General features: G+C 44.7%; 1 protein-coding gene and 1 pseudogene across 1 annotated transcript in view; both read right to left on the minus strand.

Annotated features, from left to right (window-relative positions):
• Positions 1 to 22,080, minus strand: part of LOC119394219 (uncharacterized) — a 273,711-nt gene that overhangs the window by 103,607 nt on the left and 148,024 nt on the right. The gene's annotated exons all lie outside the window — the stretch shown is intronic.
• LOC119394950 (uncharacterized) lies at positions 17,080 to 18,181 on the minus strand (annotated as a pseudogene).

Genomic DNA, 22,080 nt, shown 5'->3' on the forward strand with positions numbered 1-22,080 from the left:
CCCTCCGTAATGCCCCTGGGTCTTGAGGGTAGAATATTAATTAATTAATATATTCACCACACGTTCACCTTTTTTCATTTATATTTTCATCTGGTAGTCCTTTACCGCCTCTTCAGCAGTCACAGCAGTGTCAGCATTAGTCCTTACCGCTTTTTCTCAGCGCAAGGTTGTCAATAGGAGCATTCGCTCTGGCCAACTTCTCTGTATTTTCCTTTATTCGCTATACAGTGTCTCACCGCGTCCACGTTACGCGAGCACGTCGTCAGGGCTAGCGACTACGCGACTCCGGTGTCGCTGCGGCCATTACGTCGAGTGATACCCGAAATAAAAGTAGAAACGGTGCAGGCTACCGACTCGGCCTACTACACAAGCCTTGCTCACAATGCCCTGCACGCACACCGTGCCCAGCCTGCACTCACTCTCACTAATACCATACGTCATTGCGCAGCCTGAAGCCCTTGGCGAACCAATCAGCGGATGAATTTTCGGAGCGGCTTCGTTACTGCGCAATGCCGTCGTCGTTTGCAGAGACTTATTTGACACACGGACGGTGAACAATCGAGCAATGTTCTTGAAACTGGTGTGCTCAAGGATAATTTATGCAAAAGCAAACAGGCAGACAAACATTAAAACAAACATGGCCGAACCAGTTAAGTAGTTAAACAGAGGGCGAATAGGGGTGCTGCCGTGTTTTTGTAACATATTTTTCCCCGTGTATAGCTTTTTTGTAGTTTTTTTTTACGCTTTGTTCGCTTTAACTATACTACCACACAAATTAGTCGATTCAGGACCTTAAACTGCATAAACCAACCATCCACACAATTTATTCATCAAAAGGCGCGGTTTTGACCTATACTAGGCATTTCAACGATAACTTTGATTAATTCTTCAGAAGATTTAGCATAAGTTTACAAGAGATCAACTCAAAAGGTGAAGCAATTCTTGTGCTTCTTGAGGACCACCGGACTTCACGAGCGCCTGCGAACTAACAGCGCGAGTTCGTGTTGTGTAGTTTCAAGCTTTTCATCCATCACTTTCTTACTCTTCTTCTTTATTCTCTACCCTTTCCTTTCTACTATTCGCCATTTCTCCCACCCCACGTGTAGGGTAGCCAACCGAGCCAAAGCTTGGTTAACCTCCCTGCCTTTCCTCTTCGTTTCTCTCTCTCTCTCTCTAAATCGTACAGGTGGAGGCCACATATTGGTCTGATCGAATTTATCCAGGCCATAAGTGTATGTATATATATATATATATATATATATATATATATATATATATATATATATATATATATATATATATATATATATATATATATATATATATATATATATGTATATATAGATAGATAGATAGATAGATAGATAGATAGATAGTGGAGGAGTGGGATGAAAGAAAGAGGTCAACTAGACATTTCCCAGATTGCTATGTTATCCGCGTTGAAAGGAGTGGGTGATGGGATATGGTAGCTTACATCGAAGCGTGCTTTCCGGACCATTTATTCTTGGACAATGGCGGGTTTTTCTGTTCCTACTCTTCGGTTCTTCGTTCTCTCCTTTACGCTCAGCTTCGTGGAACATGTATCCTGGGTTTCTCGTCAATTATTGATTCGGATGCTTCGCTTCTGTGCAATTGGGATAGCGAAAGCTCGCAAGTGGCAGCTGCCTCTAATTATTCGTAGTTGCAGGTGAAACAAAGCAGTATAACGAAAGCGTTTTCGTAGAGGCGTGGTTACGAAGCAAGTCGATCGGTTCGGCGCCTCACAATCCGCACTGACCATCTCCTTTTGCAGGTGTACGCTGCAGATTTCCTCGGGCCTCGTGGGGACAGTTGTGCACGCCCAGATAACGCATTAAAAGCTGCGCTAATAGATAATAACAAATAGGTATCAAATACACCTAGAAACACTTCAGATTGACCTCTGCTGCGCGCTCGAGAATGTGTGAAGTGCTTTTCTTTTCTTTTTTTATTTTTTTACAAAGGGAATTGGAAGGAAAAAGGCTGTGTCAGCATTTCGTTCCTGAAGCGGATTCACTTGTGCGATTGCTCTTGAGAATCTTTTTCTTCTTCTTTCTCACCGGGGAACGCATTTCAGAAGTCAAAATAGCTGATTGGGCGAGTTGGTCATTCAAGACACTGGAAGTACGAGCGCGTAACTGCGCAAGGGCACAAGAAGACAGGGACAAGCGCGCACTACCAACGGAACGTTTATTTGGAAAGCAATGACATATATAAAGCTAGAGATAAATTTTCCGGAACAACATCCGAGATGAGAACACGAAGATAAAAATGCAAGCGACAAAAATAACTCCCCACACCTCGCCAAAGCCTCCGCTGTGTTGTAGAAAATAGTTAGCTCCTGCGGCATATGCCGCTTTCCAAGAAATTAGCGCTGCTTGCACTATGTCGCGCAAGGCTAGGGTGCCTTGATGCGCGTTTTGACACGTCGAGGCACACTACGCAATGCTTCGGTCACAGCAATCCTGGTGGGCGCCTAGGTGGTCCTGATTTGGCTGGGATTTTACACCCTCACATCTGTATTTCCCACCCCTTGCTATTCTGTACTATACATTCTAAGAAGGTAGCGAATTGGGCGAGTTGGCTAGCTCTTTGAAGGGCGCGCCGTCTTCACACCTTGCCCTCCATTGCCGACAATGCGGCTGTGCTCCCGAGCCGGACAAAACGGTCGTGGGGACTAGGCACAAGAGCCAGCGTAACTCGGGAAATCGCAGAGGCATTTGAGATGTAGAGTAGAGTAGAGTAGAGCCTGGAAGCTGTGGCTCATACCCACACTGGGGGATTGGCCAAGAACCGGTTAGTTTTTAAAGGAAAAATTGAAATTGAAGTTCAAACTTTGTTTAATTAATACGAAAGAAGTATAAATGAATTAGAGTTAACATTATACTACTAATAATAATATAGAATAGAACTGAATCAATAAAACCTATAATTTGGGGGAAAAATAGAAATAATATTTTGGAAAGGTACATTTTACAATCTAAATCTTTTTGAACCTTTAAGAAACTCCTGCAATGCATCAGCAATCTTCCCGTCACTGTGGCCCAGAGAAAAAGCCCCGAAAGACAGTACATTTTGTTCATTTAATTCTAATCTAAGCAGACGGAAAACAACACCTAAGGTATTTTTGCGCAAGGTAGAGTACCTCTTGCAGGAAATGAGAAAGTGCTTCGTTGTCTCATGTATTCCGCAAAAAGGACAATTAGGCGATGCTGCCAGACCAGCTCTGTGTAGATAAAAATTTAGATAGGGAGTTTGACAACGTAGTCTTGTGATTGCGACTTCTATTGCTCGTGATTGACATACTTTACTATTCCACTGATGATTTAAATGCTGGAATTCTAATATGGTCGTTAATGACGGTGCGGAAAATTCTTCTAACATCATTTTCCTCCTAAATCTAGCACCTGTAATGAATTTGGATGCGGGCAATACCTGAATTACCGGGCCATTCAATGATGACCTGGCTAGCGCGTCTGCCATTTCATTCATAAATATGCCCTTATGCCCAGGAACCCACACTAATTTGATGAACTTTATGTGCAGTGGAACTAATGATTTGAACGCATCCAAAACATACGAGTCCTCGTTTGCAGTGAGGGAGGAACATACTGATAGTGAGTCCGTCAAAATTATTGCGGAGCTTATTGATGCTTCTAATTTACGTAAGGCTAGACTGATGGCTAAAAATTCTGCTACAAAGATGGGCACAAAATCTGGAAGGCGAAGTGAAAACGACCAATCTAGAGTAGGAGAGAAAATCCCAATTCCACATTTTTCTTCATTTTGGGAAGCATCCGTCGCTATCACTGTCTTAATTGGCATATGCTCCAGGTAATCACTTAATATATCGTTTAATAATCGGTATGACATTAGCTTCGCATTTTTTGGAAAAATGTCATCAAACTGTATTTTAATAGAGTTGTTACTATTACTGATTATATCGTTTAATAATCGGTATGACATTAGCTTCGCATTTTTTGGAAAAATGTCATCAAACTGTATTTTAATAGAGTTTTTACTATTACTGATTATACATAGATCATTAATTTGAACGTTTATTTTGTCAAGAAGGCTTTCTATAACTAAAATTTGGGGCTTATGAAATTGCGGCCAATATAATCCAAAATACAAGTCAGGACGTGCAATAAAAACTGTTTCGGAACGTCTAACGGAGGATTCATACAGCCTTAGAAATGCCTGTACTGCTAACAATTTAAACCGGGTAGCAAGTGAGGGGAGTCTAGCTTCCATATACAGGACCTTTATTGCAACAAATTTAGGAAGACCTAGGCATAATCTCAAAGCTTGTCTCTCGAGAACTACAAGAGGATGAAGCTTGTAAGCAGCAGCCCCAGCGTATAATATGCACCCGAATTGAAGCACTGGACGAACATAAATGCAGTATATTGATATAAGTGTATGTCTCCTCATACCTAATCGGCAATGACTGATCTTCCTTAACAGTCCGACTGCTCGAACACCCTCTGTTGCGATGTTTTCAATATGCGCCTTCCACGTCATAGATCGGTCATATATGACACCGAGATATTTTACTTTCTCTACTTGTGGAATAGGCTCGAGATGATAGGAAAGTGACATGTGGATAGGGTATTTTAATGGAAATGTTAGCACGGTGCATTTACTGACATTCAAATGTAGATGTATACTGTCAAGCCAGCTTTCTAGTGCTGACAAGTATGACTGTAATATTTGGAACAGTTCGTGAATATCACCTGCTGATGAAAAAAATGCGATGTCATCAGCATATACATAAGTGTGGACATCGTCATGTAGAGGGATAGAACTCATTAGGATATTAAATAATACTGGGGAAAGGACTGCGCCTTGCGGGACACCTCTAGTTTGAGCGTGAATAGAAGACGAGATGCCGTTTTGGAAGCAATAGAATGTTCTATTTCTTAAGAATTCCGCAATCCACGCCTGAATATATTTTGGAAAGTTAAGGTTGTGAAGCCGCTTGATTAAAACGATGTGTTCAACGCTGTCGTATGCTTTTGAGATGTCAAGAGTGACTAACGCTGCATATTTTCTTTCACGCCTAGCTAATAGTATACGACTTTCGAGATCTATATGGGCCTGCCATATAGAGCATCCTGATCTGAACCCAATTTGTGCTGGATTTAATATTTGTCTCTCATTAATGAAATTTATTATGCGGGTGTTTAACAGCTTCTCGATTAATTTTACAAAATTTGAAGTAAGCGCAATGGGCCGAATGTTGTCCAATACATACCCCTTACCCGGAATCTTAAGTAATGGTATTACCTTAGCTAATTTCCAATCTGATGGTAGCCATGCCATTCTTAGTGAGTGATTGATTACATCCAATAAAAACACTTGGGATTCCTTATTTAGCATTTTCAGCATTGAAGACGTGACTCCATCCGGGCCAGGAGCAGCTGATGGTAAGTTACCTAACATCTGTGATAATTCCGAACCGGAAATTTCTGAGAAATCTTCATCAAATAATGCTTGCAAAGGAGGTAGTGATAGTTGAGAGGAAAAACGATGTTCTAGCCCTCTACCGATTGTTTCCAACGATTCTTTTATTTCTTGCGGAGACAAACTGATAGAATCTGCATTGATAGGCCGCGGAATCATTTTCTTTTTACGCAGAAATCTATATAATGCGCCTTTATTGTTAGATTTAGAAAGGTAATCGAAAGTCCGAATATCGTAATTTTCTTTTGCGCTCAAAACAGTTCTTTTAAAAACACCAGCGTAGAACTGGTAGTCCTTCCAATTTTGAGGACATTGATTGCACAGCAACTTTTTCCAAGATGCTTTTCTACGTCTGTAGTCCCTAGAACAATCGTCAGTCCACCAAGGAGAGTTAGGATTGTGGGCAACTGACGAGACCACGAATTCAGCTTTCTCGCGAGAATTCTGTAAGACCGAGCAGATGCTCAACGCTTTCGACTTCGTGCTCATATGGGATATTGAAGCGAGTGAAGAAAGCAGTGATTGTTTAAATTTTTTGTAATTAATGAACTTATGCGCGTTCGAAACTGATGGGACAACCTGACTTATTATTTCAAATGTTATCGGTAGGTGGTCGCTATTTGTAGAGCAGTCAACCACTGACCAAGTCGAAATATTCAGGCTGGAGCTAGCGAAAGTCAAATCCAAGGCTGACGCGATGCGACCTTTCACGTACGTAGGGCTTCCTGAATTTAAGCATGTTAAGTGATTATCCTGTGACCAATCCCACAAGCGGCTGCCGCACGCATCAGTTTTTAACCCCCACGTAACATGATGGGAGTTGAAGTCTCCTGCTAATAAAAAATTTCTTCCACACATGCCAATTATCGTGTCCAATGGCCGGGTGTCGTGCACTCCTGAAGGGAAGTAAGCATTGGCTATTGAAAAATTCTGACCAGACGGAAATTTTATGCATATAACTAATATTTCATATTCTGGATCTAGCAGTTTTAATGTCAACTTTGCTTTGTGACAAATCCTGTTTGATATCAGTGTAATTATGCCACCACCTCGAGAAGGGCGGTCTAATCTAAACGAACGATAATTCTTAAAATAAAAATTGTTCTCTAGAGAAAGCCAAGATTCTTGTATCAGAATTAAGTGAGGATTTAACTGAGAACTAAGACAATGCAAATCAGTAATAGCAGCAAATATTGAGCGACAATTCCACTGTAAAACTTTCAGGGATCCTATTTTGGCTGAAGAATTGTTGTGGAGATAACTTTCTCCAAAATACTCTCCTTCAGAACTTTACTGGGCGGAAGCTTTTTTGATTTAGTCTGAGGAGAAGGGGGAGCAGCACTGTTCAACGGGGACCGGCTGCGTTTTTGAGCCCGGGCCTCAAGATCGACATCTGTGACCACATGCAGGTCAAGCAAATGTTCCTGACTAACATCCGAATGACACGCTGGGGAGCCACAGATGGTATCGGCAGCATTCTCCTTATCGTTACACAGTGTGTTAGCTTCACTTGCATTTAGCAATTGATGGCACTCCGGAGTGCCTGTTGGTGCTGGCGTTAGAAGCTTAGCAATTTGATTACTGACAGCTTGAGCAATGCACTCGGTAATACTAATTGCTATTTGATCCATTACCTTAGCCATAGCTTTTTCTACAGCTATCTCAACCGCCTGTGCAAGAGACGTCTCAGTGTACATTTGGCGGGCTGTAACGCCAGCATAACCATGCAACCTCTCCTTTACAGTAGCAATGGCTTCTCTCCTAGAGCACCGTCGTTTGTCTACAATTTCTAGGACCTGCATTTCTTGCTGTCTAATTGGGCAATCTGCATTGTCAGCAGCGTGTTGTCCACCACACAAGCAGCACATGTCTTCTTGGGCCGTACATTCTCGATTTGAGTGGGCGTCGCCACATCTGTAACATCGACCGTCTGATTTACATCCGCCGGCGCTATGCCCAAATCTCCAACAGTTCCTGCACTGTAATGGACGAGACGCAAGCTGATCCACTCTGAAGATTAAGGGCCATGCTTTAATTTCAGAAGGACATGAAGTACCAGCAAAAGTCGCAATCACTGACTCCGTGGGGACTCGCTTGTTGTCTACAACTCGATTGCATCGATAGACAGCCACTACTCCTGCCACAGAGAGCTTTTCAAGTGTCTCAGCAGGGCTCAGTTGTGCGTCTACACCTCTTACGATGCCTTTAGTACAGGCCAGATGTGGTGGTATATACGCACTCACCGGGATCGATGCAAAGGAGGAACATTTTAGAAGGTCTTTTACACATTCCTGGTCTGGCGATCGGCACACAATTCCACCACGACCAAACTGCCGCACGTCGGTGATACTCTGGTAGCCTGGAGTCACTGCATGGAGCTGTTCCTGAATCGCCTTGGGGTTATTCAACTTAATGAAGTGCCCACCCAAGGGTACCAGAGCGACGGGAATGCTGCTTACACCACTGCGGAGAAATAGGTCCAGAGGTAAGTCATCGTTATGCAAAGAGGCCGTCCACGGGGAACGATCCTGACCAGGAGAATTCCTGGCCATCAGTGCGATCTCAAGCAGAGAGAACCAAGCAAATAAATCGAACCTGCATGAGATGAAAAAACCTAACGATATTAGTCAAATATTACAAACTATCCGGTACTCAGCCAATCAAACCAGCACAAGGACACGACAGCAAAGCACATCCAAAAGAAGGACACGTGCGTGAGCTGCCTTTCTATCACTTTGATTGATGAGGAAGTGTCTTTCCTGGAAAGGGCGTTGTTTTTTCAGTATACACACGTTTTTATCTGTCAATTATCTTTGGCGCATGTGAGGGTTTGCTTTTTTTATTTCTTAGACATATATATTTGTGATTTTTCCAATAAACATTCAGTTGTTAGCGCTTGTGTAGTCATTTTTTCTTCTTTTCGTTCGTGTTCGATTTGCGCTAACCATCATGAGTTTACTATACATGGCTGTGCTTCCTCTCTTTTTTTAGGTGCGAAGCTCCTTAGGGGCTTGGCTTGTCGGCGTCTAATGTTGTCTCGGTGTGTCACGTAGTCACGGTCCATCATAAAAGGGTATGCGCCGCTCATAATTGGGTAAACCCACTACTCGTCACCGATCCACTAAATATGAAGAAGCCAACAATTAGCCCAACAAATATCCGACGACGTTAGTGGAGCTGAAACACCCTTCCCTACATGCCGTAGGGAACTGAAACCGGACATGTAGGGAAGAAAGAAGAATATATATATATATATATATATATATATATATATATATATATATATATATATATATATATATATATATATATATATATATATATATATATATATATATTAATGAGCACTAACAGACAATGATGCCAAGGAAAGTATAGGGGATGTTTTTTTTTTTTTTTAGTAGTAAATGTAAGGTAAATGTGAAGAAAGAAAAGTGGACGAAAAGATAGCTTGCCGCGGGCAGGGACCGAACCTGCGACCTTCGAATAACGCGTCCGATGCTCTACCAATTGGTAGAGCATCGGACGCGTTATTCGAAGGTCGCAGGTTCGGTCCCTGCCCGCGGCAAGCTATCTTTTCGTCCACTTTTCTTTCTTCACATTTACCTTACATTTACTACTAAAAAAAAAAACATCCCCTATACTTTCCTTGGCATTATTGTCTGTTAGTGCTCATTAATATTGTGTATAACAAAGAAAGCGAGCCCTTAGAAATTAACACTTCTTTCCTTCATTCATAGCAAGGGTCTCGTTCTGGCAGACTTGATGCTTTCAGGTGGTATGCGAGAGATTATTGGTCAGCTGCCAGCTCGTAATAAGTTCACGTGCTACGTGACGCCAACAGGCAAAAAAGAGTGTTCCACACTCGCCGTCATGGCTACTGGCGGCGCTGACTGACGCTCCCACGTTTAAATGTACATATATACCCTATAAAGTGGACGGAGGGATGGCCGCCGCGGTAGCTCAATTGGTAGAGCATCGGACGCGTTATTCGAAGGTCGCAGGTTCGGTCCCTGCCCGCGGCAAGCTATCTTTTCGTCCACTTTTCTTTCTTCACATTTACCTTACATTTACTACTAAAAAAAAAAAAAACATCTCCTATACTTTCCTTGGCATTATTGTCTGTTAGTGCTCATTAATATTGTGTATAACAAAGAAAGCGAGCCCTTAGAAATTAACACTTCTTTCCTTCATATATATATATATATATATATATATATATATATATATATATATATATATATATCTTTGTATGTTTTTCTTTCTCTGTATTTCTATACATATCTCTCTTTCTTACTCACCTCCACCTCACCACCAGTTCTCTTTCCCACCCCCTTGCTATGCTATAATATACAATCTGAAGCAGAAGGAGCTCGATGTGGGCGAGTTTGTGTAGCATACTGGTGTTGCGCTTCTCTGTTTAAGTGTTCTTTTCTAGTCCTCGTGTGGTTTGCGCATCGTTAAATTTTTCAGTATAATATACAAGTCTATGCTATGCTCTGCTAGCGTGTCTGTACAGCCGAGTGATTACGACGCTCGCATTCGGATCGTGGGTACGCGGGTTCGAATCTCGCCTCGCCAAGAATTTCTCTCTTTCTTTCTCTGTCGCTCCTTCTCTCTGTACTCGTTCTCTCAGCCATCAGAGTCATTGCATCGCGCGCCGGACAAATCGGCGCAGGTGATCTGGAAGCGAAGCATGATGATGATAATTTTCTATCTACGACACACGGCAAACCTGGAGCATAACAGCTCTGCTGTAAAACACGGGCTCCTTATATTTCATTCATTCATTTCAATTATTTACCTTAAAGACCCCCGAGGTGTGTTTCATGAGGGGTGGTTTTACAAACAAACATTACAGAATTTGTCCACGAATACATCTTGTTATTTCTTCCATGAAGGCTGGTGAGGTGGCGATGAAAGCGACGTGGTGGGGAAGGCGGTTCCAGTCTTTGGCTGTGCGATGGAAAAATGATGACGGGCAAGCGGCAGTGCGTGTACTTGGACGAGCAACGTTAGATGAATTGCCTGTGAGCAGTAAAATGCGCATCGGAGGTAGAATGTAAGGTGCTTGGTGAAGTGAACTGTAATAGAATTTATGATATAATGATAGGCTTGCGATACGACGACGATGTGCTAGCGATTCCAAAGCAAACAGGGCGATTGAGAAGTCCAGGCTTTGGCAAGGTTTGGCAGGTATTTTTCTAGCTTGCATTTTTATCGTTGTGTTCTCCTCTCAGATGTTGTTTCGGAACATTTATCTCTAGTTATATATACGTCATTGCTTTCCAAATAAACTTTCAGTTGGTAGTGTGCTCTTGTCCTTGTCTTATTGTGTCCCTGTTTAAGCTATGCGCTTGTACTTCAAATATTTTACAAGTTGCTGAATTGGTGCTTTCTATTTACGCTCAACGTGAAATAGTGGCTGATAGTATAAGGTCTGTCGTTTCTGGTAGGTAATTTTCGCTTATAGAGTACGCATTCCGTAAACATTACAAAACTCGTTGAAGGCTTGACAATTCTTAATCACTTCTGCAGCGCTGCGGTTTTTATGCTACTGAATATTCGAGGAATGCGATGAAACAAACTTTCCTATGGTGACAAAAGCATTCAGTTGCAAATACGTGTTTACCATGATTAATTGCGGGTTGAGGGATTTCCGTTTCGTTTTCGGAACAAAGCTGTCCTCTGTTTGCTGATGTAAGCATTCTATTGAAGTTGCTACTGCTGACTGTTACCACTGCTGGTACAAAGGAAGGTATAGGTCTTTGTCAGGTTTCCTCAACGGAGATCAGCTTATACCTACAGCTTTCCTTTATCATTATGATAATGAAAATGCGTATTATCTAGAACTGATGTATGCTTTCTAGTATGATTCACTGCCTCCTGTGTTAAGTCAAACCAAATGGACCTGGTTTTTCGTTCTGGCGTTTTGTTTTTGTTTGACACACTCTTGTTCATGACTAGATGTCCCATGCACAGTCTTCTGGCATCAGAACCCTAACAAGCTCCAGCTTGCGCGGCGACGTATAAGTTGGTTCAAAAATAAACTAGCACTTCTTTGCGATCGTGTTTAGGTTGTACCTTTTGGTTCCTGTGTCCAAGAGCGTACGTGCGTTTCTTGTATCCAACAAACGTGTTCGACCGCAAGGACACAATAAAAATACATATATAGGAAGCAAACGCAGAGAGAAAGGACCTTATCCTTCAAAAGCGAAAATTTCCTGCGGGCAGCGACCGTATATTTTCTGTCGTCACTTAGTTAAGGACAAAGGACAGTATTGCGATGCAATTTTCATGAGTACGACGGCCACTGTGTTACATCCCCGAAGGAACCAACCCGATGCAAATACGCAAAAAAGTTCAAGAAGAGCCGGGCTCATTTTTTACATCAGAGTACAACATAAACAAGAGTAACATTTAGTTTATACTCAACAACGCTGCGGAATAAACTGCAAGACGAATGACACCGGCCTAATGAGCAGGGGCCTCCGTATAATTTTGAATTGAAAGTCGCCTCATTTCATCGGATAACGCGCGCCCGCTGTAGGCCAACCGGAACGGCGGGCACACAACGCTTCGCCGCACCCGCGAAATTAGCGCGGCTGTCGATATTTAATGAAAGCGTGAGCGATCGATGGATTATTAATATGAGAAGTCCGCGCAGTATGCGACCAGCGGTGTGCCCGAAGAGCCGTGCCAGCTGTGCTGGCAGTCACAAGGTGACCCTATCGGGGTCTAGAGAAATGCCGAAAGAATCTGTCCAGGCTTGCGTGTTGTTGCGTTGAAATCATTTTTTTTTTTGCCCTGTGCACGTTCGTCCCAAGGTTGCGCTGTAACCTTGGGACGAACGTGCACACGCGCAACACGAAGCGCTAATTAACAACTGTTTATATCAGGCTGTTTCGTCACACATATGTATATATGGTATATCACCGCAGTTACAAAAAAAAAAAAAGACAAGACAAAAGAACAACCACACTGCACATGCGCATCTTACGCTCGCGACAATGCTGATTAGCATTTTGATGGTTACCCCTCTGTATTGAATTTCCTTTGATGACAAGTTTATTGATAGTGATGCGCACCGAAATGACAACCCTATCAGCTCGAAGCGCACTGCAAGCCCTGAAAAGCTTGAGGCCAGTCCTTGCAAGCCTTCATAAACAACATAGATTGCAGTCCACTTCATCTAAGACAGTCGAAGTCGAACCGTACTGTGTGACAGTTCGTGGCCAGACTTAGCGCGTCGAAAACAGGACACAGAGAAGAAGACACGGTACAGGCGCTTTTCTGTGTCCTGTTTTTCACGCACTAAGTTTCGTCATGAATCAATACCAGCTCGCCCAGTACACCACTCTGCTTCAGTTCTTGTGTGACAGTTCGCAGGTTGAAACCTTCTGTGAGGAACCGCTGCTATGCATGCGAGAGTATTAGTTGTCCCCCCTTTCCTTCTTCCTTTCTATAGGGAACCCAAGCTCAAGTTTGCGGCGTGACGACAGCGCCGCGCTGGCCGCGCTGCGGCTCTGTCGGAAAGCTCTGTAGTGCATGCGCGGCCGACACCAGGGTTGCCAGGTTTGGCTACTTTGCGCCAATTTGGCTACTTTTTTAGGCCGGTGGCGGCAGAAAAAGTGTGTTGGCTACTTGGTTACTTTTTGGCTAGCTTCTTGTTGCCTCAATTTGAACCAAAATATCAATAGCTTGTGACGTCGCAGCCGCTGGCGTTCGAGTATTCGGTGTCAAAACATGGTTATCAAGGCGCGTTACAAGCTCCCGAAATTGAATTTGCCGCTCGCATTATACAAAAGAAAAGTCTTATGCATAAGTGGCTGGGACTTGGGAGAAAACTGTTGCATGGCGTCTCATTTCGCAGAACACCTATTGCTGAACGAGACTTTAAACTAATTGAAAGTGAACAGGACAATCGAAAGCGCTCCGCAACCAAGGTGCTATGCACTTGTCGACATTAGAAATCGGATATCTGACGAACTGCTTGTGCCGTTTCCAAGAATTAGGGGCGGACTGCGACTCGAGAATATTAATTACACGAACTTCGTCATCACGCAAGAAACGATTGCCGCAGTGAGTACAATTTATGCTTCAATCACGGAAACTGACTTTGTGCACACTTATGCAGCACTAATTTTTATTGTCGGTGGTGCTTGTAGCCCTTTCAAGAAAAGTCACGCAAGGCGCGCGAAGAGGACGTCATTTCTGCAACAGCGTAAGAAACTTCATCATGCGGAACGAAATGATTGCTAAAGTCAACAATTTATGCTTTATTCTCAGAAATTATGATTTTGAAGGGTTTCTGGTGTACTTCTCTACGTTTCCACCAAAAGGCTACTGAATTTAGTCATTTGAATAACAATGTCGCAGTAATTTTCACACACGTGTGGCTACTTCTGGCTACTTTTAGCGCCCTTGGCTCAAGTTGGCTACTTTCTGGCTATTTCTTCCGATTTATTGGCTATTTTTTGTCTTTTCGACCTGGCAACCCTGGCCGACACAGCCCCTTTCACGGTAGCGGTAGCGCACGTGCGCAAGCGGTCTTCTGTCGGTGTGGGTAACTGGGGGGCCGTCAGCTTGGCACGTTGAACCGAGAGGCTTGCTGTGCGAAGCTGCGCATTTCCGCGATGGCAGAAGCGACCCCGCGGAAGCGCAAGCAAGGTCCGAAGTATTGCGGTTTAGTGGCTTGCCACAACAGTGCGGACAACACCAAGGAACACGATTCACGTGTGAAACTGTATCGGTTCCCGGGCGTGTCGCACGAGAAATAAAGGTGCCAAGCGTGGATAGCTGACAGAGTTGTCTCGCCTTCTATTTTGGCTGTCTGAGCTCATCGCTTTCGTTCGTTTCGACTACCTGAATCGGTAAGTAACGCGGCGCATGCACGCAGCGACTACAGTAATGATTACTCGCTGTCTTCTCGCATTGTGAAAGTCCAGTTACGGTTGTAGGTGAAGCAACTTTTTGTTTTGATTTCCCGTGTTCGTGAGACCTACACGTCGTTGTTGAACGTTCACACTCGCGTTATACCGTTAGCGTTGCGCGGTTGGTTCAATTCAACTGAACTCGGCACATTGTCAGAAGTTCGGCGTCTGCAATTCACGCGTCGGGAAGGCTGCTTTATCACGCCGGAACGGACGTCTGTGCATTTTCAGCAAGCTTTGACATCGTTCTGCAGGTTTGCTTTGTTTTTGTCACTTTATTAGGGTGATATATATTTAAGCCGCTAAATATAACTCGCTCTTAATACATGCTTTGCAATTGCAACCTTGAAGTGACCACCTTCTGATTTTGTGCGATTTTCTAGCCGCGGTCGGGCTGCAGATTTTATACACCTGTCGAGTCGATATCATAAAAAGAGACTACAAGCATGACGCGAGAGCCGAAAAAGCGAGGCGAGCAGTTGATTTTGCTTCACAGTGATTAAAGCTCAGCTAGCTGCCTCGCGTCTTAATCGGCAGGTGATTCTCCAGCGGCACGGAGGACTTCTCAGGAAACAGTGGCATGGCCGTAGAATTTTTTTTTTCGCACGCCCCAAACGTTTGTTCACAAAAGTACACGGCTGCTACTGTAAGCATGCCATATCAAAACAACAATCATATGATTCGTAGTCCACATCGCAGGACATCGATAGCGTGTACGTCTTCATTTCGGAGTGCATGTGGAGCATTATTCATCTTTAACATGACAGAATGAGACTTACCTTGAGGTATACGTCCTACACGGTGTAATCGCGACTTGGGAAATGCATTTCGCTTTGAGTCGGGCGTCGTTGTCGTCGATGGTCTGCTGTTCACCGTTAACGTGATTGACGAGCCTTTCTCCTTTTATCAAGTTCGCTTTTCGGAAGTGCCAGTCAAGCTTGAAGATCCTTGTGAAGCCGCACTGCAAGCGGTACATTGTGAGGCGCCGCAAGTGCACCGCGAGAGCTCTGCACGTGCACAGAAGCGAGCGGCAACGTGGTGGAGAGAAGGGAAAACGCGCGCTGCTTACACTCCGGTTATTATTTTTCTGCCAGAGAAGGCGCTGCCTGTCAAGAGCAGCAGCGCCGCTAAGCGTTGCTTGGGAAGCCTATTGGCCGCGAGATCGAGCGGAGTCGCCGCCTGGCGGCTACTGACTGAAGCGCGCCTAGATGGGGTGAGGGCGAGCTCTCCGGCGAGGCCACTTGCATCGACGACGGAAGGTGGCGCCACTGCGACTTTCACCTGGGCGCCGCAAGCGCGCTTGGCTGGCCGCCTACCAACCTATTGATGCACCTGCGCTCCTATCCATCCAGTTTTTAAAGTGAATCCGCGTACTTTTAACAAATCAGTCTGCGAAAAAGTGCTTTTGTATTTGAAAACAAACAGGAACATTTTATTTACAACAGGATACATCGGCAACAAATGTGCGTGAGCGAGTTCAAGGGTCATGAGTTTGCGCACACTTTTCATCTAAGTAGTCCTGCTCAGTTTAAGGTGCTTGGCCCTCTGACGCTTAGTGCTGTTAGCACTGTTCAGGCCTTTAACCAAAAAGTGCAGGCGCGTAAGAACATAAAAAGAAACAACTTTGAGACTAATTCCCTCACTGTGAATTGTGCAGCCCACGGTGTTGGAAGGAAGAAAGTTCTTGCTGACAAGGGCCACAACATCGGATATGCTGTTTGTGTGAAGCTTGCTGACACTAAAACATTCTGTGAATAGGTCCTGAAGTGTAGAGATGAAAGTGTAAAGCTCCTTTGATGGATATAGAAGACCGCCCCAGTCACACTGCTCTGTGAACGCTGACGGGAGCCTATTCTGTGCTGCCTCACTTGGATTTATAAGAAGGAGGTCCCTGCACGATGTACAGTCGAACTTCAGAACACATTTCCTGGCTACATAACCTGCCATGTAGTAGACCAGTCGTGAGTCACTCTTTTCTACAACTAAGGACAAGTGGTGGCTGCAAGGAGCTGGGGTTGAAACCAAACACTTCTGTGCTTCATCCAACTTGCCTTGCGCGAGCAGTTCATCGATTTTCTTTGGTGTGACGCCTGCGTTCGTCCTGTCGTGCACATTAAGCAGTGAACTGACGATTTTGGGAGTTGCGTTGGCACCGCCAACACTTCTGGCAATATTGTAGAATGAAAGGCAGTTCACAGTGATCAGAAACTGCTCTGGCGACGGGTGCGCGTTACAGCCACTGGACTGTCGAACAATACCGAAGAGGTGCTCTATGGGGTCGGTACTGAGACGCGAAGTCATTATGTACTTGAATCCAAGTGTTTCTGTTAGGTATTGAAGTAATGAGAGAGTGATGGCAATGGTGACTCTCAGTCCTGTCGCCGTGGAGTCACTAAGAAATCCCGTATTTCCAGGGCTGCAGGCTTCCCATTTGTCCAGGTAATCGAGAAAGTTAACTAGGTCTGTAACAGTGGGGGAAGCAGGCCTGAGTGCTTCTGCGGGAAACCTTGATGTCATCCCATGAATCAGTTTGTTGATTTTCCTGCATAAAACACATAAATTACTATGACTCTGGCTTATCCTAATATCCTAAACAAAACACTAGGGAACAATTACTCACAGGAAAAACTCTTGCGTAGCGGTTATGCTGCCACATTTTCTTTCAATGTCCTTCCTGTAGAAAGTCATTCCCAAGCACATTTGTCCCAAACAGCTGGAATGCATACGGCACGCGCATCTTTTCAAACGAATTTGGGTCTAAGTGCGCTTCGGTGAGTCCTGGCATTACTTTAAGAGTCCGCACGTTACAGTCCAGCTGAAATGCTTCTCGTACAGGTCGCATGGTGACCTGAAAAAGTAACATATGAAAGCAATGAAGGAATAGGTACCAGAGCGCACAGAACCTTTCGAAAATATAAATTAACATACCTGCCCCTCTGGTGTGCTGAAGCCCGCTTTCACAAGCCCATTTCTCAGGCATTTTGTCAAATGCGGAAAGTCTGAAATGAAGTGTAGCCTTCTCTCAGCATCAAGAGGGTGATCCACTTTGCAAATACTATTTTTGGCAGATGCAGACACACCTGCGAGTCTCCACATCTTGCGGTTCCAGGAGGCCCCGTCGCACGTGATGTAATCAACGAAAAGACCAGCCTTCTCGACTATAATGGCAGCCTCAATGAATATTTTTAACAAAATGTCCCCTTTGACGTTTCCTTTCGTGGCGAAAACTCCAACGATTTGTGTCCACTTTCCTACGAATGTAACAAACATTATTACCATTCCATGATCGCATTGCTTGTATTTGTCTTCTGGCTTCGTAAATTCCCCAAGGTCAACAAAGCCTTGAACCTGGCCCAATGAAGTTACGCTGAAGTGCTCGGACAACTTCATTTCGTCAACCAGTAGTCCGCCATGTCGCTGAAAAGCCGACATACTCGAAGCTTTCTTCTTTATAATGATCCATGCTTTATAATCTTCATGTTAAACCCAAATGATGACCGATATGTCCGCATGTACTTCTTTAAGGTTGTCCTGCTCGGCAGCACCATGATCTCATGCTTCCTTATGTGATCGTACAAACGAGGGCTTTTAAGCTTCATCAATATGCATTCAAGCATCCACTCTTCCTTATAACGCATGCCTTTAGTGCTGGCTCTTTTTGAGGCTTCAAAACACTGTCTTACGCAAGCCTGCTGCTTTCGTGGCAGACTGAGAATGCTCTTTTCGAGTACTTCCTCTTCAATTGATTCGTTTCTTGTCCTCATTTCCTCGATGCATGATCTCAAACTGAGTAGTTTGCTTGCCATTCGCCTGTTCTTCTGTCTGAGAAGCCGCACTCTTACAGAGGGTTTGCTCTTCTGCATCCTCCTCTTCACGTGACTTTTTCTTGTTAGAAGGGCCTTACGCAGGTACTTGCACGGAATGCACGTTGACCCTGCAGGCAATGTTATAAAGCACACAGTATAGTGAAAATGCGACACTTTTTGACACCAACAAGTAGTTCAGGAAACCAGCAACAAAACCAGCTTAGATGTGCTATGGGACATGTTTCTTTTCCTGAAAACATACACTTACCCTCTGCGTTGACGCTTCCTTTGCAGTGGACGCTGAATGCGGAGCCATCCGCCTGAACTGTCTGCTGCTTAAGTCTCTCTGTGAGCGGCACGCCATCGAAGTCTTGTGGTTTTCCCGCTCATTTGCAAAGATGCAAGAAATCTGCATCATCTAACACTTGCTTCGCTTCACTCAGACTGTAGGAGATTTTTTCGCGGACAAGCTTGTTCCGTATATAGGTGCGGCAAATCACAGCGTCACAGCTGTCGGCGTAGTTCATAAACACACTTTTTTATACGATGACAGCCTGTGTAATGCGGATCAAAGAAGCCCGAACGTAGGCGATGCCATCGTAGTTTGGAAATGTGTGCATCACCCAATGTTCAGAAGGTCTGGGGACGTCGCCTAACGCAAATGCATGACTCTGGGCAGGCTCAGACATTTCCACAGCTTCCCCTGATGGCAACCTCGCAGGTGACGCATCTCGTTGTAGGCGCTGCTTCTTCATGTTGTCGCTGGTGTCTTGAGGCGATGGCCTTTTCCTCGCGGAACGTTCCCGTACAGGCTTCTTCGAGAGGTAAGCGGGAAGGTTTGGTAAAATTGTCGGCACCGCTTCTGGCGACAACGAGGGTTTCCCACGTGGCATTCGCACCTCTTTCCCGTCGATAACATGGATATAGTCCCTTAAAATATACTTAGCTTCAAAATGAAGTTCGCAGACAGCGTCAGTCGCTTCTAAAGGTTTGTCTGCACGGCGTAGATTCCGCTCCCACACTCGGCGACGCTCGATGTCTTCGGGCACACCAAACAAAGAGAGTTTCGAGGCATTTTTCGCCCCACTGTATCCTGTCCTGCAACCAGGTGCAAAGCAGTAATTTCTGCGACGTGGTTTGCTCATCTCTCGAGTCTTGCACACAGGAAGCAGCACACGAGCGCGATAAAGCGAAGAAGTTCAGCAGAACATGTCGAGGCGCACCAGACATTCCAACTGACCGCGCACGGCATGCGCGCCGCCAGTGCCAGGTGAAAGGCACAGCAACGCCACCACGCGGCAGGTTAAAATTTCCGTACTTTCAGCCTCACTGCGCGCCATTGCCGCCAGCTCTCCCTCGCCCCACTACCCCTATCTAGTTGTACACTCTAGCGCGCCTAGTGTGGATTGCTCCCTGCGTCGTCTGCTAGCCACGTCGTGTTTGCATGTGCGCGTACGTCCTGCACGTTCTCAAAGGGCGATTTGTTTTGTTATGTTAGTGCGAGTTTAACTGCTCGTACGTATACCTAACATGGTGTACAGAAGCAAATGAACTTGCTCGGCTGCATGCGCATTGTAATAAGATCAGTGAGTGCGACTTTCGAGAGGGCTGTGTATTGTTGTCGTACCCTTCGTTCGCCAGAATCATTTCAGTGTTGGTGCCGCTTTCTGGTTCAAGCACACCCTAAAGTGCACTTGGCATAGTCCCAAACATGAGGAACATTAGTGTGTGAATGTAGCGTTTCAGCGACTCGGTGGTAAACAAAAACGAGGCTGATGCACTTTCGCGTTGTTGTTAGGTGTATAACCGCGGCACTCCTGTTCATGATGAGCTTTAGTTGTGCTTAAGATGCCCTTTTATTGTGCGGTCGTGGTCCCGCTACAGCGAAATATTTCGATCAAGTGAAGTCTGAGACTTCAGTACTCAAACTGTCCCTAGAAAAAAGAAAAGAAAAAACAGACAATGGAATGATACGGCAGTGATAAAACGAAGTTGCCGCGCGCAATTTTAACTTGGGGCGAAATTTATGCAGAACCGCCCGTGTGTTTAGATTTAAGTACGCTTTGAAAGACCCAGATGTTCAAAATTAATCCCGACGGCGTGCCTTACATTTATGTCGTATAATGTCACGCAAAACTTCATCCTTTCTTTTTTACATTATCTTGAGCGTGTGTGTGGAGTTGTTATAAATTAATGGAAGGCAGCGGACATTATTAGTTTGAAAAAAAAGACACTTGTTCCATAAAATAAACGGACCTTTATTGCATCATTGTCGTGCACGTAATCAATTGATGAAAGCTCTGCGCTAAATTCTTACCTGCGTATACGTATTCGCGTGAACAGTGCTATTGAACTCATTGCACAGGAATATGGGCTGGTATACAAATGAACAAGAAGTAAACACTTAAGTAGTTCAGTCGCGCTACACCAGTGCGTAGTACACAGAACACAAGCTAAACACGTGCAGAGAAAACAACAAAAAACGTCATGTAGTGCGCAAGCGCAGACCGTCGTCCAGGGCGAGCATCCCTTTCATCGGCAGCTTGCGCTTCTCTCACTAGTAGTAGGAACGTTGGGTGATCTTCGTGCATCGATTCAACAATGAGGAGTGTATGTATTACCATTAAGCAGCAATCAACGCATTTTATTCGCCGACAATCGGCTCAAACTGCTCACAACGAAGCGCCACTGTGTGCATTTGTATCCGCGCCTCTGACCGCCTCTCCACACTAACGCGGCGACGGTGCTGCCGCCTGTAGGTCAATCTCGCGGCCAATACTCGCGGACAACTTCTCTTGTCAATGAAGGAAAGGCTACGGTGGTGGATGCTACTGCACGTGCACTGCTCCGCGAAGTAGTCCGTTTCGGAGCGCTTTTCGAATTTAGTTTTAGTTTGTGAACCTTCCCTATCTCCTGTGACGGCCGTCTGATTATTCGAGCGGCCGTCGCAGGCTTAGACAGCCATATATTAGTGAAATTCGTGACAAGATCCTTCGGCGAGTCGTCGGAAGAGCTGGAGGGTAATGAGAGCTCACCAGAAGAAGAAGGCGCCATTTTGACTGTGAGGTGCATGTAAAAGGTGCGACGTTTTCACACGCGCAAAAACGCGAAATTAAACTGCGTAAAGTAAAACAAATATAAATATTCCTTGGTGCGCGCTGACTCTCTTTTCAAACAGCGTCCCGTAGAGAATAATGTTTTTTTTTTTTTTTCCTCACGCAGAAAACACTGACGCCATTGTGGGACTGTATTATTCAGCGGTAGCACACGCGTGGTTAGGCTTTGTGGCCTTCCCTTCATTGCCAAGAAAAGTTGTCCGCGAGTATATATTATATTCCTCCACTTTCCCCCTCCCCCCGTGTAGGGTAGCAATCCGTGTGGAACCTGATTAACCTCCCTGCGTTTCCTTCGCCTTTCGCTCTCTCCCCCCTTAACACATTCCCCTGCACGTGCGTGCGCCATCTCATATATGTTTAAGTGATGACCCTTTCCAGCCATCCTTCCGTCCGTCCGTCTCTGACTATCAGTTATGCATCTGCAGTCAGCATACGCCTCGAAACTCGCTCATGAGTCGACTCACTCGGACTCACTCAGACTCAAATCTAGCCGTCAGTTTGAGTCTGAGTGAGTCCGATTGAAGAAAATTTTGGTGAGTGTTAGTCCGAGTGAGGTCAGTTTAGGAAACTTTTAGTGAGTCCTAGTCTGAGTGAGTCCGGTATGGAAATATTGTGACGGAGGCCGAGTGAGACCGGTTGAAGTGCTTTTCGCAGAGCTGTATTGGAAATACCAAGGTATATATATATATATATATATATATATATATATATATATATATATATATATATATATATATATAT

The sequence above is a fragment of the Rhipicephalus sanguineus genome, chromosome 5 (genome assembly GCF_013339695.2).
Source record: "Rhipicephalus sanguineus isolate Rsan-2018 chromosome 5, BIME_Rsan_1.4, whole genome shotgun sequence".
Classification (NCBI taxonomy): Eukaryota; Metazoa; Arthropoda; class Arachnida; order Ixodida; family Ixodidae; genus Rhipicephalus; species Rhipicephalus sanguineus.